Genomic DNA, 16,652 nt, shown 5'->3' on the forward strand with positions numbered 1-16,652 from the left:
TCTATGGGGGGGGGGGGGGGGGGGGTGAGAAGGGTTAAATGCCAAAAATAAAAGAAAGAAAGAGGGGAAAAAAGCCCACAACAACCAGATTTTGAATTCTTTTGCTCAGGGTCCCAAATTTAAAACTTTTGGTTCAACAGCCTAGATTTATATAGCCTGTCGTTGAGAACATTTTACACAGCTTTCAAACAAAGGAGCATACATAGCAAAATTTGTTGCAGCTTTGTGTAAGACAGCTAAAGGTCACAGCCTAAATAACGCTCTGTAGGAGCTTGGTTAAATAAATTAGAGAACCAAAAAAAATGGAATAGTTGGGAGCTGTTTAATAATTGTAAATGGTTTTCCTCAGAAGACTGTGAAGGTTTGTTGCTGTCGCTTTAGGACACTGACTAAACAAACCTAATTACTCCCCCTGTTTGCAGGTAGCAATGAAATGAAAAAAAAAAAAAAAATCCTAGCCATGTTGCCATATTTAAGAAGCAGCTGAAATATTTTCCTGATATGGAACAAACTCTGAGATATATTTCTGAGCAAGAGGCTGACAGCACGCAACAGCATTTTGTACACAAAAAGGGAGGTCTATGTACAGAATATCTAAGGAAGTATACACAATAAGTTAAAGTGTGTAGTTAAAATGCTGCCTTGGGGCGCCTGGGTGGTTCAGTCAATGGGGGTCGGACTTTTTTTTTTTTTTTTTAATGTTTATTTATTTGGTGGGGAGGGGCAGAGAGAGAGGAGGACAGAGGACTCATAGCGAGTTCTGTGCTGACAGTAGAGAGCCCCACGCAGGGCTGAAACTCGCAAACTGCAAGATCATGACTTGAGCCGAAGTCAGACACACCGCCGAGGGTCAGACTCTTGATTTCGGCTCAGGTCCCGATCCCAAGGTGCAAGGGATCGAATTCTGCCTTGGGCTCTCTGCTAACACAATGTGGAGCTTGCTTGGGATTTCCCCCCAACCTCCGGCTTCCCGCACCGACCCCCCCCCCCCCCCCCATGCTCTCTCTGTCTCAAAATACAGTTAATAAAATAAAATAAAATAAAATAAAATAAAATAAAATGTTGCCTTTGGGGAGGGGAGCTGAGAAGAGGGGATGGAGACCCTTTCCTGTATACCCTTCATACTGTTGGCATTTTTAAGAAGACACGTGCATTTTTACTTATTCAGAATTACACATATTTAAGGCATTAACTTTTGGAAGATTTCACTTAAAAAAATTAAGAGAATATGGGTCTTGTAGAAGTTCCACCACCTTCTGATTTGCGACATGCAGCTGTACATTTAGAGGACAGAAAATTGTTTCTGGATTTTCATCACCCTTATTATCTACGGCGGTGCCGCCACCGGTTATAGAAGTCTCAGTTGAAACAAGAAATGGCACGTACGGACTTACTTAATGGAAGAGTCCAGAAACAGGGTAGCATTCAGGTAAGATTTGATTCTGAGAGCCACAGTGTTTGGGGGGGGCTCCACTGCTCTTTCCTCAACTCCGGCCTCCTCTGCATTGGCGCTGGCCCCAGGGTGCTGTGACCTTTTGGTGGCCAAAATGGCCATCGCTGTTCCGGCCTCTGTATCTGCAACACCAGCGCACAGCCTAGAAGGAAGGGAGCGTCTTTCCCAGCATTCCATGTGCAAGGCCTGCGGTCACGTGCGCAGCCCTCCACCTGCGACTGCGGCCAGGTGAACCGAGTGGGGCTATCCCCCCGCACTGGGGAGGGTGGCGTTCACTTCCCCTGAACCACAGCTCTCCCCATATGGAACATGAGGGCTGCTGGGAAGGGGGAGAAAGGGAAGTGGAGGCTGAGGACGCAAGTATGAGGAAGGGTCTCCGAAAGGTTAATCTGCAGGCTTACACCATGAAGACTGGCTAAATCTCTGCACTTTGTCCCAGAGTTTTTATTCTCCCCGCCTCCCTCCCCCTCCCACCCCCACCCCCCACCCCCCCAGTGAAGACGCCCTGGCAGTCAGTCTGCTGGGTGGGCTCCGGGGGTCTTAAGTAATACCACGCGCCTTCCCGAAATAAAAAAATAAGACTGTCTTCATATCTGACGGCTCTACTCTGTAATGCTGTGCAAGTAAGCATACGTCCCCAGAAGGGCAGGATGGCCAGGTCGAGCTGAGAGCCCTGCCCATCTCAGTTTGGCTAAGGCAGAAAAGCGGCACTTGGATTCCACTTCTCAGGGGGAGGAGTTCTCCACTGTCCTGGTCAGCTTTTATCCATGATTTTGAAACAGAAATCACAGCTTTGAATGCTGCCGAGTCTGTTTGGTTTTTTTCTAAACCCCGAATCTGGCTGAGCCAACTGTGCACAAAACATAAGCAGCAGTTTCACTATTGAGGCTTTCAGATGGTTGTTAGATGGCTGGAGATGTCGGCCAGCCGGGCAGCCGGCCAGCCAGTCGGTAAGGACAAACTGTGCCCCTGCTGCGGCCGCAACCTAGGGCCCCAGGGGAGCTGGGGACGCGAGAGTGAACAAGACAGGGTCCTAGCCCCCTGGAACTTGCTCCACAGAGAAGGCAGACAGTAAGTGTATTTACTTCAACAGTTGAGTGATTACAGACTGTAGAGACCCTGGTTGATTTGTCCCCTGCTCAGATCTTCCAGCTTATCAGGGATTCTTTCCTCTTCATTCTCTGCAAGGCAGATGCCTGGATTTTTTTTTTGTTTCTCAGAATAAGCCCTGTTCCCTTCCACCCCTTTGAACACACTCTGCTCCCTGTACGGGAAATATCCCCCTAATGCCCCATAGTCTTATTCCTCTTCACCAAGCTACCCTCTCCTTCTTGTGTGGATTTCAGTTTTTTTTTTTAATTTTTTTAATGTTTTTTCATTTTTGAGAGAGACAGAGACAGAGCGCGAATAAGGGAGAAGCAGAGAGAGAGGGAGACACAGAATCCAAAGCAGGCTCCAGGCTCCGAGCTGTCAACACAGAGCCTGACGCAGGGCTGGAACTCACGGACCGCGAGATCGTGACCTGAGCCGAAGTTGGAGGCTCAACCAACTGAGCCACCCAGGCGCCCCATGTGGATTTCAGTTTAAAGGACAGTCCCCACAAGAATCCTTCCCTCAGATTTGATCAGGTGTCTTTATAGGATCTTCCAGCCCCATCTGTGTTTCCCTCTTGGCATATAGGCCCTTCGGATTTAGACATCCATCTGGGAGGTAGTTGATTGCTGTCTCCATAACCATGGAACGCTATATTCCATGAGGGTAAAAACACTCTGTACTGTTTTTGCCTTTGTATTTCCCAGTCACACCAAGCACACTCCCACCTTGTGGCCTTTTTCCCTGCTGTCCCCTCTGCCTGGAACGCTGTCTCCAGGACAGCCACTTAGTCTGCTCTCTCACTTCCGTCAGGTTTCTGCTCAAATATGAACTTAGCCAAGAGGTCTCCCTGACCTCATTGTACCTAACAGCCATCCCAGATCTGAGCCTGACGACTGCCTTTGCCCCCAGTACCTAGCACCTAGGCTATTCAAAGACTCTATATTCTCATTTTTGTATCGCCCCGCTAAAATGTAAGCTCCATAAGAATGGAGCCTTTGTCTACTTCCTTGCCTACTTTTTCCTCAGTAGCACAAATCCCTGACATGTATTAAGTGCTCATTAAATATATTTATTGAAATGTAAGGCTGAATCAGTACCCAGTGATTAGCAAGCTGTTGGTACCTAGTAGGCACTCTGTAAATATTTTGGAATGAGTTAATGCCTGAATGAAGAAGTATACGCGCCACTAAAACAAATACAGGGCATTTAACCTAGCTGGAGGAGTCAAATAATAAGGGGTTTTCAGCCATTTTGATTGTTTTAATCCAATAGGGCAGTCAAACTTGCTTGCTGTTGTTGATAAGACTAGAGTGTATGAACGGGGCTGGGAAATTTGTTCAATCCTTCCCTCCTCAGATATCCATCTGACTCCCTCCTCCTCTACCAACCTTGGACCAGTGTTGAGTCAGCTGGCAAGTTTTGTTGTGCTGTAGTTTCGCGCCAAGAATGGAAATCGAAAATGTCCCGTAGAGAGATGAACACCAGGGTTGACCAACCGAAAGCCAAGCCCCGCGGCTATTTCCCAGCATTCCTCAACTCCCTGGAGAGCCAGAGAGGAAAAGGAGCAGAGGCTAGAGGGCAGGGCTCTGGAAGTGTCACTGTCTTTTTTTTTTCTTAAATTTTTTTTTTTTAACGTTTATTTATTTTTGAGACAGAGAGAGACAGAACATGAACGGGGGAGGGTCAGAGAGAGAGGGAGACACAGAATCTGAAACAGGCTCCAGGCTCTGAGCTGTCAGCACAGAGCCCGACGCGGGGCTTGAACTCACGAACCGCAAGATCATGACCTGAGCCAAAGTCGGACGCTTTAACCGACTGAGCCACCCAGGCACCCCTGGAAGTGTCACTGTCTTACTTAGGAAGGCTGAGTTGTGTGGGTGGAAGAATTAGGTATGGTATAAAGGCAGAGAGTCTTGTGTTTGAACCGTCTGAGAGATGAATTCCCTCTGCCTCGTTAAATGTTTTGGCCTTTCTGTTACTAATGACAGTAGAGGAGTTATATGCTTACTTCAGGAGCTTTGTCAGGATTTGCTCCATAAATTACCTGGGAGGACACCATATGCAAATATAAGAAGAAATAGCAGTCTTGATATTCATAGTGACAGCTTAGTTATCCTTAAAAGGGAAGGAAAGGAGAAGCAGACATCTTTTTTCTTAATAAAGTCTTTTCTATCAACTCCGAGATTACATGGTTATTCTTACTTAATAATAGGTTGGGACCATCCTAGAAATTTTAGTAATAGCAATTTAGCCTAATTTCAACATAATCCCACATAATAGTTATAGAGGATTGCTAATTCTCCTTTGGAAACTACTTTAAAGACCTGTTCACAGGACATTTATCCTAGAATGTAGAAAGCCGCATATGGATATAAAAATATGATTGTTATCTCCCCACACCAAATCATTTTGCGTTTAATATAATGATCACTAGGTACTTTGGCAACCCTCAGTTCCAATACAAAGGAAAAAGTGAAGGAAGTATATGTTAATCATCAACATCAATTTAAGGCTAAATGACAACTCCTATAAAAATCATTTCACCATAAGTAACAGTGAGTGGGGGAGGGGCCGAGAGAGAGGGAGACACAGAATCTGAAGCGGGCCCTAAGCCGTCAGCACAGAGCCGAACATGAAGCTTGAACCCAGGAACTGTGACACCACGACCCAAGCTGAAGTTGGGTGTTCAACCAACTGAGCCACCCAGGCGCCCCCACCATTTTAATATTTCTAAAGTATATAATTCAGTGGCATTTAGTACATTCACAGTGTTGTACAACTATCCCCACTATTTAGCTCTAGACCATTTTCAGCACCCCCAAAGGAAATCCCATAACCACTACACAGCCCTTCTCCTCCCGCTCCCCTCACCTCCTCGCCTCCTGATAACCACTAATTCATATCCTCTGTCTATGGGTTTGCCTCTTCTGGACACTTCATGTACACGGAATCATACAATATGTGGTCTTTTGTCTTCGGCTTCTCTCATCTGACACCATGTTTTCAAGTTTCTTCCATGGCGTGGCATGGACCAGTAGTTTGTTTCTTTTTATAGCTGAATAATATTCCATTGTATGGATATCCATATTATGTTCTGCATCCCTCAGTAGATGGACATTTGGGTTGTTTTGACCTTTGGCTATTGTGCGTGTTGCTATGAATATTCACGTACAAGTTTTTGTTTATACTCATTTTCAGTTCTTTTGGGTTATGTACACAAACCCAGGAGTGGGATTGTTGGGTCATATATCATTCTGTGTTTAACTTATGGAGGGACCGTTAACCTGTTTTGCACAGTGTCTACACCATTTATAGTCCGACCAGCAACGCGTAAGTACTTCAATTTCTGCGCATCTTCACCTTTTGTTATTTTCCGTTACAAAAAAAATCATACCCATCCTAGTGGGTGTAGAGTAGCTCCTTATTGTGGTTTTGGTTTGCATTTGCCTAGTGGCCAATTAAACATTGCTCATGTGCTTCAGTGTCTTTTTAAATTTTTTTTTTTCAACGTTTTTAATTTATTTTTGGGACAGAGAGAGACAGAGCATGAACGGGGGAGGGGCAGAGAGAGAGGGAGACACAGAATCGGAAACAGGCTCCAGGCTCCGAGCCATCAGCCCAGAGCCTGACGCGGGGCTCGAACTCACAGACCGCGAGATCGTGACCTGGCTGAAGTCGGACGCTTAACCGACTGCGCCACCCAGGCGCCCCGGTGTCTTTTTAAATAAACTGTTAAGTTTAGACTAGTTTTAGGGGTGCTTGGGTGGCTCAGTAGGCTGAGCATCTGACATCAGCTCAGGTCATGATCTCACGGTTCATGAGTTCAAGCCCTGCGTTGGGCTCTGTGCTGACAGCTTGGAGCCTGCTTCAGATTCTGTGTCTCCCTCTCTTTCGGCACCTCCCCTGCTCATGCTCTGTCTCTCTCAAAAATAAATAAACATTAAAATATTTAGAATAGTTTTAGATTTGCGGAAAATTGGCAAAGGTTAGACAACAACATGTTAATAATAGTCTTCATACCAAATATACTGCAAGACACTTCTAGACTTCATCTACGTCTTCTACCTTAGGTTTCAAACTTCTTCATAGAGAAATATGGGTTTTTTAAAAATGTTTGTTTATTTATTTTGAAAGAGAGAGAGAGTGTATGTGCAGGAGCAAAGCAGGGGCAGAGAGGGAGAGAGAGAATCCCAAGCAGGCTTCATGCCCAGGGTACAGCTTGAAGTGGAGCTCGATCTTATAACTGGACATCATGACCTGAGCTAAAATCAAGAGTTGGAGGTTTAACTGACTGAGTGACCCAGGTACTCCAATAAATAGATTTTTTAAAAAAAAAGAAGTTAATAAATGGAGGTACATGGCATAGTGATTAAATATATGATGTTAGTGGGGTGCCTGGGTGACTCACTTGGTTAAGCATCTGACTCTCGATTTTGGCTTCGGTCATGATCTCACGGCTCGTGAGATGGAGCCCTGCGATAGGCTCTGGGCTGACAGTGTGGAGCGTGATTGGGATTCTCCCTCTCCTTCTCTCTCTGCCCCTACTGTGTTCGTGTCCTCTCTCTCTCTGAGTAAATAAATACACTTAAAAATATATGATGTTATTCACACCAGGTATGTATATCAGTTGTGTCATCCTAGGCAAGGTACTTAACCTCTCTGAACCTCAGTCTCTTCTTCTGTAAAATAAGGAAAGCATCTGCCTCATTGTGTCCTTATGAGGGTCAAATGAGAAAAAGTAGTGAAGGCACTTACATGCAGTTTTGGGCACTCAATAAATGAGACATTTACTTTGCTTGCTTTTGAAAGCACAGAGCAATCACCTAATTTGTCTGTGTTCCCATAGTTGGTCAAAATCATAAGAGACCATCATTGTACTCTGTATCCTTCCTTCATTCATGCATGTATTCATTCATTTTGCAAATATGCACTGGCCCATGCTATGTGTCCAGTTGTGGTCAAGAAGCTGCAAACACCAATGGCAGTAAAAATCACAGATCTGGAAGCAGAGAAGCCTAAGATCAAATCCCAACCGACACTTCCTAGGTGTGTGTTCCTGTGCAAGTTACCTAACCTTGTTAAGCCTCTGTCTTTTCATCTGTAAAGTGGGAATACTAATGCTTCCTGCCTCATCGAGTAGAGAGGATTAAATAAATGCATCATCTAAAGTATTTACCAAAATGCCCAGCACACTCAAGAATGGTTACCCAATTTCTATTATGTTAACCACTTCTGTTATGGTCATGAATTTGATTAAGAGAAAGACAAATAGTGTAAAGATTTAATGAGATAATAAATGCAAACATTTAGAGGCATACACAACGTTTTGTAAATATGTCTCAATATAAATGTTACTCTCCTTTTGATGTGTTTTTCAATCATTATTTTAAATGTTTATTTATTTTGAGAGAGACAGTGCCAGTGGGGGGAGGGACAGAGAGAGGGAGAGAGAAAGAATCCCAAACCAGGCTCTGGGCTGACGAGCCCAACATGGGGCTTGATCCCATGAAATGTGAGATCGTGACCTGAGCTGAAACCAAGAGTCAGACGCTTAACCAACTGAACCACCCGGGCGCCCCTCAATCATTTAAAAATATAAAACCTTTTTTAGCTCATTGGTTACACAGGCAAAGGTTAAGGAGTAGATTTGGCTGTGGGCCATATTCCCTGACATAGTGCATTCTATGCAGAAAGGATAAATATGTTTTCATGAGACTTTGTCTCATATATATGTGTACATGTGTTGGGTAGTGAAACAAAATGCATTTATTATTCTGAACAGCATTGAAAAAAGTTTGGAAACACTAGCCTAGAGAAAGTTCTCAGCTATCTGGAAAGCAGCTTTAGGAAATAAATGCCAACTTGCCTTAGCAAGTGGATCATATAGCTTTAATAGTTTTGGGCTTCAGTGGTGTCAATTAAAAAATAAAGTCAGATCAAGATGATGTGTTAAAATAAAATTAATAACGGAAGGGGAAGTTGGGTCTACTGTGGAACAGGATAATGGAGGATGTAAGTGAAAAGAAAAAAAAAGGAAAAAAAAAAGAATTTCTATCTGTCTAGTTTCTGCTCCCATCACTCAGCTGTGAGTGTTCCCAGAACTCTCAGGATTCTGGAGGAAAGGTCACAAGATCAAGGTCAAACATCTGAAAAATGCAGATGCTGTGAGTTTGGAAGGAGAAACATTCCCAAGCATATGCCAGCTTGTGCATTCACTAAAGCAGAGGGCTAACTTAATAATTAAAACTGCAGTGTCTTCCAACACTTAGCTTAATTCAGCAGTTCCCTGCTGCATGTAAAATCCTTGGGGTACCAAACTCAGGCATGCTGAATTTCTCAGCCAGTTAGAGCCAAGAATGTTCTGGATACACAGACTCCAAATTTGGGCACTGACTCCCTTTGGAGGGGGCGGGGGGGGGAGTGTTGCTTATAACCACTCTGGGTTTGGCTAAGGCTCCCCTCACCTGGGCAACAGTCCATAAAAATGAGTTTAAAATTCTAGGAATGTGCTAAATTTGGAAAGCGAATAATACATTTTTTGGGTCCTCATTCATCTGGCTACAAGATTTTCTGGGGAACAATTTTCCAAAGATGGCACAGTTCAAGGAGCAAGGTTGTTCAGATTCCAGATTGCTTCATTATCCTGAGTCATCTTCTAAAACCCCACCTAGCATTTGCTGGATCAGCTTTGTGGCAAGACAGAGTTGTGCTTTATGGAACTATATATTCGCATTGTGGGCAACTGAAACCATCTGAGAACTCTATGAATGGCTCCATAAAACACGTCTTCAAGTACAATAATGTGATCATAAAACTGGACTTTGTCTCTCAGTTCTTAAAATACCATTAAAATAAATTAAAGGGGAGGAGGCAAGTTCTCCTAACAACGGCACCTTTAATTTCTGAAGCCAGGTTTACAAATTACAATCCCCTCTTCTAACATGTCCTTCGGGACCACCCTGGACTCCCTGTCACTCAATTTACCAAACACTATTGAACTGGTCTGTGTGGTTTTTTTTTTTTTTTTAATTTTTTCCTTCCTTCCTTCCTTCCTTCCTTCCTTCCTTCCTTCCTTCCTTCCTTCCTTCCTTCCTTTTTTCTTTTTTTTTTAAGTAAAATCTATGCCCGACATGGGGCTTAAACTCACAACCCCTGAGGTCAAGAGGTACGCGATCTACCTACTGAGCCAGAGGGTGCCTCTGGTCTGTTTTCTTGTTCCACTATCCAGTTAGGTGGCAAGGTTCATCCAGGAAAAACAACAACAACAACAGTGTGTCACTTAGTTCTGTACCATCAGTGCCTAGAAGGATTGATGAAATAAGGATTTAATCAACATTTGTTGAATGAATGAACGAATGGAAACAATCTACCGACTGTCATGGCCATCTTGGAGTATTTAATTCTCTTTTTCAGCTTTGCCCCAGAAAAACTCATTTCAGAACATTTGAAATTGATGTTAGGTAGTTTAACAACCCATCTGTATTAAACAAGTCTAACATCTGACTGACTTCCTTTGTAAAGGGTTCAACCCTGCACTGTTGCCAGCTTCAGGATATCTTCAAACTACCCAAATGTGTGCCAACCATTGCAGCTTTGGTTGGAATCAAATTCCTACAACTATTTGAATTCTTGGAACTCTGAGGTCACCGTAGAAAAGGGGATCGTGATAAGAGCCTGCAGAGGAATCCACCTTCATGAGGTTTCTTTAGTCCCAAGTTCACACGCACTTTGTCAGTCTTCATCAGGTAGCTAATGGTGTTTGTGACTCACTTGTGTTTATTGTCAAAGCCGCTGAAAGGTAGGCAGACTCTACCTCTACTCTGAACAATTGAAACTGAAAGCTTTCATAAAGACTGAAATTTCTTGGGTTGCTTTTTCCATGTGTTAGTAAAAATCTCCTTTCTTCTGGGATTGCTAAGCCTGGATGGTGTAAGCTGCTTCCTGGCTGTCTGGAGAAGGCCAATCTGTGTGTCGTAGGAGAGGACGAGGGCAACAGGGGGAAGCAAAGCCAAGAGACAGAGAAGGAGAAATCCAAGAGCCTTGCTTTGAGCCTCTTCATCTAGCTGTGCTGAAAATTCTCTTCACCTCTGCCTTTCCAGTTATATGGGCTAATCCATTTCCTTTTTTTTTTAAGTTTTAAAATTTATTTTGAGAGAGAGAGAGAACATGAACAGGGGAGGAGGAGGAGAGAGAGAGAGAGAGAGAGTGAGAGAGAGAGAGAGAGAGAGAGAGAGAGAGAGAGAGTGAGAGAGAGAGAGAATCCCAAGCAGACTCCTTGCTGTCAGCACAGAGCCCGATGCAGGGCTTGATCTCACAAAACCCAAGGTCAGGACCTGAGGTGAAATCAAGAGTCAGACACTCAACCAACTGAGGGACCCAGGTGCCCCCATTTACTGTTTTGCTTAAGCTAGTTCAGCTGGGTTTCTGTCACTGGCAACCAAAACATCCTAATACAAATGATTAGTTTAGCCCCATTCAGAATCTTGAAGGATCATTAACAGGGCATTGGTTAGATACCTCTTGGAACATTGAAAGATTCAACATTGTTGAAGAAATAAAATATTGTTGGGGCGCCTGGGTGGCTCAGTCGGTTAGGCGTCCGACTTCGGCTCAGGTCATGATCTCGCGGTCCGGGAGTTCGAGCCCCTCATCAGGCTCTGGGCTGATGGCTCGGAGCCTGGAGCCTGCTTCCGATTCTGTGTCTGCCTCTCTCTCTGCCCCTCTCCTGCTCATGCTGTGTCTCTCTCTGTCTCAAAAATAAATAAACACTTAAAAAAAATTTTTTTTTAAAAGAAATAAAATATTGTTGAGCTACTGAAAGTAATAAATAAATATAGGTTTATGTTTACAAATAGGAAATTGATAGAATGTTAACAAGTGAAAAAGCACTAAAAGTATTATTTTCTTCCATAAATTAACTATAACTCCCAAATGGACACAGAAAGAACTTAAGAGGGTAGACTCTGTATGTGTGTGTTCGTGTGTGTGTTTGTATTGGCCAAAGTCCAGGAGAACATACACTCAAATGTAAAAAGTTATCTCTTGGTAATAGAATTTTAAATATTTTAATGCTGCCTTTTTATTATCTATTTTTTAAAATTATTCTGCCAAAATGAGTATTACTAGGGTATTTTTAAAAATTTGGGCATCCCACCCTTGGCTTCAAAGTGTATTTTCCTCTTCTCTCATTCAGTTCTGTTTCAGTGCAGTAAATTGTTAATGATCTAAAAGAAAGAAGGGGGGGCACCTGGGTGGCTCAGTCGGTTAAGCGTCCAGCTTCTGCTCAGGTCATGATCTTTTGGTTTGTGAGTTTGAGTCCTGAGACGGTCTCTGTGCTGACAGCTCAGAGCCTGGAGCCTGCTTTAGATTCTGTGTCTCCTTCTCTCTCTGCACGCTCTGTCTCTCTCTCTCTCTCTCTCTCTCTCTCAAAAATAAATAAACATTGGGGCGCCTGGGGGGCTCAGTCGGTTACGCGGCCGACTTCGGCTCAGGTCATGATCTCGCAGTCCGTGAGTTCAAGCCCCGCGTCGGGCTCTGTGCTGACAGCTCAGAGCCTGGAGCCTGTTTCAGATTCTGTGTCTCCCTCTCTCTGACCCTCCCCCGTTCATGCTCTGTCTCTCTCTGTCTCAAAAATAAATAAACGTTAAAAAAAAAAAATTAAAATAAATAAATAAACATTAAAAAAATAAAACAAAGAAGTAATACAGAGCATGAACAACTTCAATAATAAAATCCTGTATTGTTTAAGCATCTACCATATTCAAATGAATGTATTTTCAGAGTTGATGGGAAATGGAAAAGAGATAAAATGTTATCAAAGAATGCAAATATCCTGTTCTCAAGGAAATTAACAATATCATCAGGTGTATTTCCAGTGGAATTATCCAGGATGATATTTAGTGTTTTATATAGCTGAACCATTCGCCAAATGTTAGGAGAGATTCCCATGATAAATTCTTGGGTTTCTCTTGGTTCCTCAAACCCAAAATCAAGTTTCAAATCCTGCAGTTATCAGTATTTATTTTTCACATGGAAGTGAACCACAACATTATCCAGGATTAAACCCTTTTCCTGGAGTTACTCTTCTGGGTATTAAAAGAATAGCTCACTTGTGATGTTTTGAAAGACACCCTAAGAATTAACTTTTTATTTATACTTGCCTATCTAGAAGTACTGAAGGGAGGGATACTGTGGTTAGAGAAAACCACCCATCTGCCTCCCTGTTTAAGAAAGAACAAGTTATCAAGTAAATCATAAAAGTGCCTCCCACGGATGACTAGAAGAATGGGCCTCATGGACATTTTCCTTCTTTCTCAACTAAAGGCTTCAATCTCCTCTGCTGGTCTTCTGCTCCAAATCACCTGTATGGAGTCAGTTACCTTATTAAATACAGAGTATTTATCCTGATACCTATAATTTATGCGCTTTGAAGGCATTCTCCAGGAATTAAAAGACAATCAATTTATATGTCTTCCTCTGCCGCACAGCTGACCAACTCATTTTCTCTCCTCACGTTTTCAGAAAAATGAAGTGAAATGCCACTTTAGACTGCAGTGATACATTTCTGTAATCACAACCAGGAAACTTTGGGAAGAAATGTATTTGGGAGAGAGAAAAGAAATGCACATTTTATATTTGTGGGATTTTTTTGTTCTCTTCCCTGTAGTGGAATTGGTTATATGACAATAAGACCTTAATTTGGGTAGAGTTTATTGTGTTACAGTTTACTTCTCATCCGAATCTATCGTGTTTATTCACAGTTCATTGTTGAAACGCTTATGCAATAACAGTAAAAGTGTGTTTGGCACATCACCTGTACCACAGCCCACAGATCTCCAAACAACTTAGAAATGCTTGCAAATTACTCCTCTGTACATTCCAGTACGGTATTCACATTGAGTCAATGGATGGGGGGGACAGGAGATTGGATTCCAAAGTGGAACACCATATTCCATCAGATTAAAGGGAAGAGAGAGCAGGGTGACTTAATTAGTAGCATGCACACACTTTGTGACAGATTGAGGAACCCCCAAAATGCTATTATCCGAATAGGCTAAATGGCAGATGACCACATCCTACATTCTCACAGCGCCGTGGTTCTGAGCATGGGCTTTGGGTCACGCCTCTGGGTTCATACCCCAGCTTTGTCACTGCCATGCTTGGGAGCAAGTTTCTTTACTTGCTTCACGTTCCTCACTTGAAAATCAAGGTCATTCATGTAAAATCAAGGTCATGTTCCTCAATTGTGAAATCGAGCTCACTCTCCTAAAATCGAAGTCATACCTGCCTCACACCATTGTTATGATGATTAAATAAAGTAATGCACATAATGATCCTGGCACATTTAGTAAGTCTCAAAGTTAGATATTTTGTGGTCTTATTTTGTCCATTGGAATGTATTGCCAAAGTCAAAGTCCATAGCATAAACGAAAGAAGCCAAAACACTAGGCTTTCACTTTACATCTATCCAAAAAAAATCTACCTCAAGATGAGATAACTTTGAGTTCTTTCAAGAAAATGATCTATAAGTACCTTAATTCTAGTCACCAAATCTAAATGGGTTTTGTTTTAGAAATCACATACAGTTTAATGTCTCAATTTTTTTTTTTTTTTTTTTTTTTTTAGTAATCTCTACACCAGTGTGGGGCTTGACCTCACAACCCTGAGATCAAGAGTCACATGCTCTACTGACTGAGCCAGGCAGGTACCCCAGTTTAATGTCACACTTTATCCATGCATTCATGTACTCATTCAGCAAGTAGGTATGGTACACAATCCAAGCAAGGCATGGATTTAGGTGCCAAGGACTCAAAAGTTTGGATAGGATAGATATGATTTCTGCCCCGAATTTACTTCCGCACAGGGACACAGGAACTGGACTGGTTGTAACAGAGTAGATAGGGTCAGAGGAGGCACATAAAGCTTGGGAACATCAGAAACTTAGTACCTGGAAACTGGTGGTTTTAGCTGCTTTGGAGGTTCCAATTATTTCTTTTATGCTGCTGGATTTATAATGTGTCTCTCTCTTACCTCTCTCCATTCTGCCCTCTGTAGCCTCAGGTATCCCTTCTTTTCCTGGGGGTATTCCACATCTGAAATCTGAATTATGCCAAATTTCCAGTCCTTTTCCTTCTCAACTGCAGGGACACCTGGAATCCTGGAGAGGGAAGATGGTACCACTGCAGGGACAGGACCTGCAGGAGGACACTTGGTCTCACCCTTCCTATAGACTGCTCCAGATGCCAGTGAGAGTTGCATGGGGTGGCAGGGAACTAGGCAGGTGGGGAAATTCTTGGCAAGCAAGCAGACTACTAGAAGATGGAGAGGGGAACCGGGGAAACACACAAGGTCTGGCTTACTAGTGATTTGTAGGGGCATCTGTGACTCCACTTTCTGGTGGTATGCAAAAATGTGCATTTTTGTGGGGAGATTCATTCAACAAATACTTGAGCATTAATTAGGTACAGGGCATTGTTCTGGGAACTGAAGGCAGTGGGAACTACAAGGCATTGTTCTGGGACAGATCAGTAAACCAAACTGCTGAAGTTCCCTGTCCTCCTGGAGCTTACACTCTAGAGGAAGATGTGGACCTTAGGTTTGTTCTCCAAAAGGTTCTGTGCTATAAAAAATGCTCAGGAAATCAAGGTGCTGGACCTGTGGCCCTCAGTGTTGTATACCAACACCACTTAACCTTACAAGTTCAGAGGACACAGCTCATCCTCTGAGATTCTGATTGGATGGATCTGTGTTTGGGCTTGGGAATAAAGTTTTGAAGCTTCCACTCATTTTGATCCCGTTAAGTTTAAGACAAACGGATTGCTTCTTTGAAAAGGGGCTGGAGATGAAGTTTCCCTCACCAAGAAGAGCCAAGAAAAATTGGCTGCTTCCCTCTTTCACAAATGCTAGGCAATGGGATTTTCAGTTCTGGATGTCTCAGGAAAGAAGCATCAACATTCTTCTCTTATTTTTATTAGCTTAGAATAGCACCCTACAAACTACTTCAAAAATATTTAAATGTGTGCCCATATATCTTAAGCTTTAGAGGAAAGAGAAGGAATTATCATCAACATCTAACTGGAGACCCCAAATGATTTCCTAATTGTTTTTCCAAATACAACTACTACTAATATAAGTTTTTATTATAAGCCTCTTTACAAGTATTCAGTTTACAAGCTAGGCACTTAACAAGTGTTCTCTCATGGAATACTCCCAAGAACCTTGTAAGTTATTGTTATACTTACGTGACAGGGGAGCAAGGAAGGCTCTGAGGGGTCAGGGAGCTTGCTCAAAGTCACACAGAGATTGGATGGGTGGGAATCTAAAGACCATAGGCTGGTTCTCAACCCCAACCACTGCGGCATCCCAGCCTTTCTGAGTCCCATCTATTCCTCTCCCTTGTTTAACACTTGGTATCTCTTCTGTGACCAAAGACGAACATGTATGTCATAAATCAGCGAGGAAAAGAGATGGCTTGGGAGACTCTCCGTGGGGGGTGGGTGGTATTTGGGGAGGGCAGCGTTCCCGGTGCAGGGTATTCTGTCTGCAGCCTCCGAGATCATTCCGAAACCTAGCGGAGGCAAGGCACTCGCTCTGTCCCCACCCCAGGGCGGCACCGATCCCCGGGTTGTGAATTCCGAGAGACTGCTGTGCAGCCCCCGCCCCCGCAGGCGTCTGGGCGCGGGTGCAGATCGCAGATCCGGGGGTGATCCTAATCTCCTGGCCCCAGGGCGGGTCCGAAGGATTCTCGGCTCAGCCAGGAACCTGAGCCTGGAACAGATGACTGGCTCCAGAAGTCTTTGCTGAATAGGCAGTTAAAAAGCTAGACCCCTTTTAGGTTGAAGACCTGAAGCCCCTCCAGCCAGTTGGCTCCATTCCCTTGCCTATAGTTTTCCCCGTGGCTTAAAAAGTTGGCTCCAAAGTTTAAGGGGATCCTAAAGTTCACAGGGATCCCAGGTGGGCGGCCAGGGGACCCAGGGCCGCAGAGACACTGTCAATCCCAGCTCCTGGACCCGAACCGGCGGGCGCAGGCAGGCAGGGAGCAGACGCGCGACTCCGGGTCTCGTCGGGCTCTGGGGTACTGAACTGCCTCGGGGCGGTGTGTGTG

This window comes from Neofelis nebulosa, chromosome 4 (genome assembly GCF_028018385.1).
Source record: "Neofelis nebulosa isolate mNeoNeb1 chromosome 4, mNeoNeb1.pri, whole genome shotgun sequence".
Classification (NCBI taxonomy): Eukaryota; Metazoa; Chordata; class Mammalia; order Carnivora; family Felidae; genus Neofelis; species Neofelis nebulosa.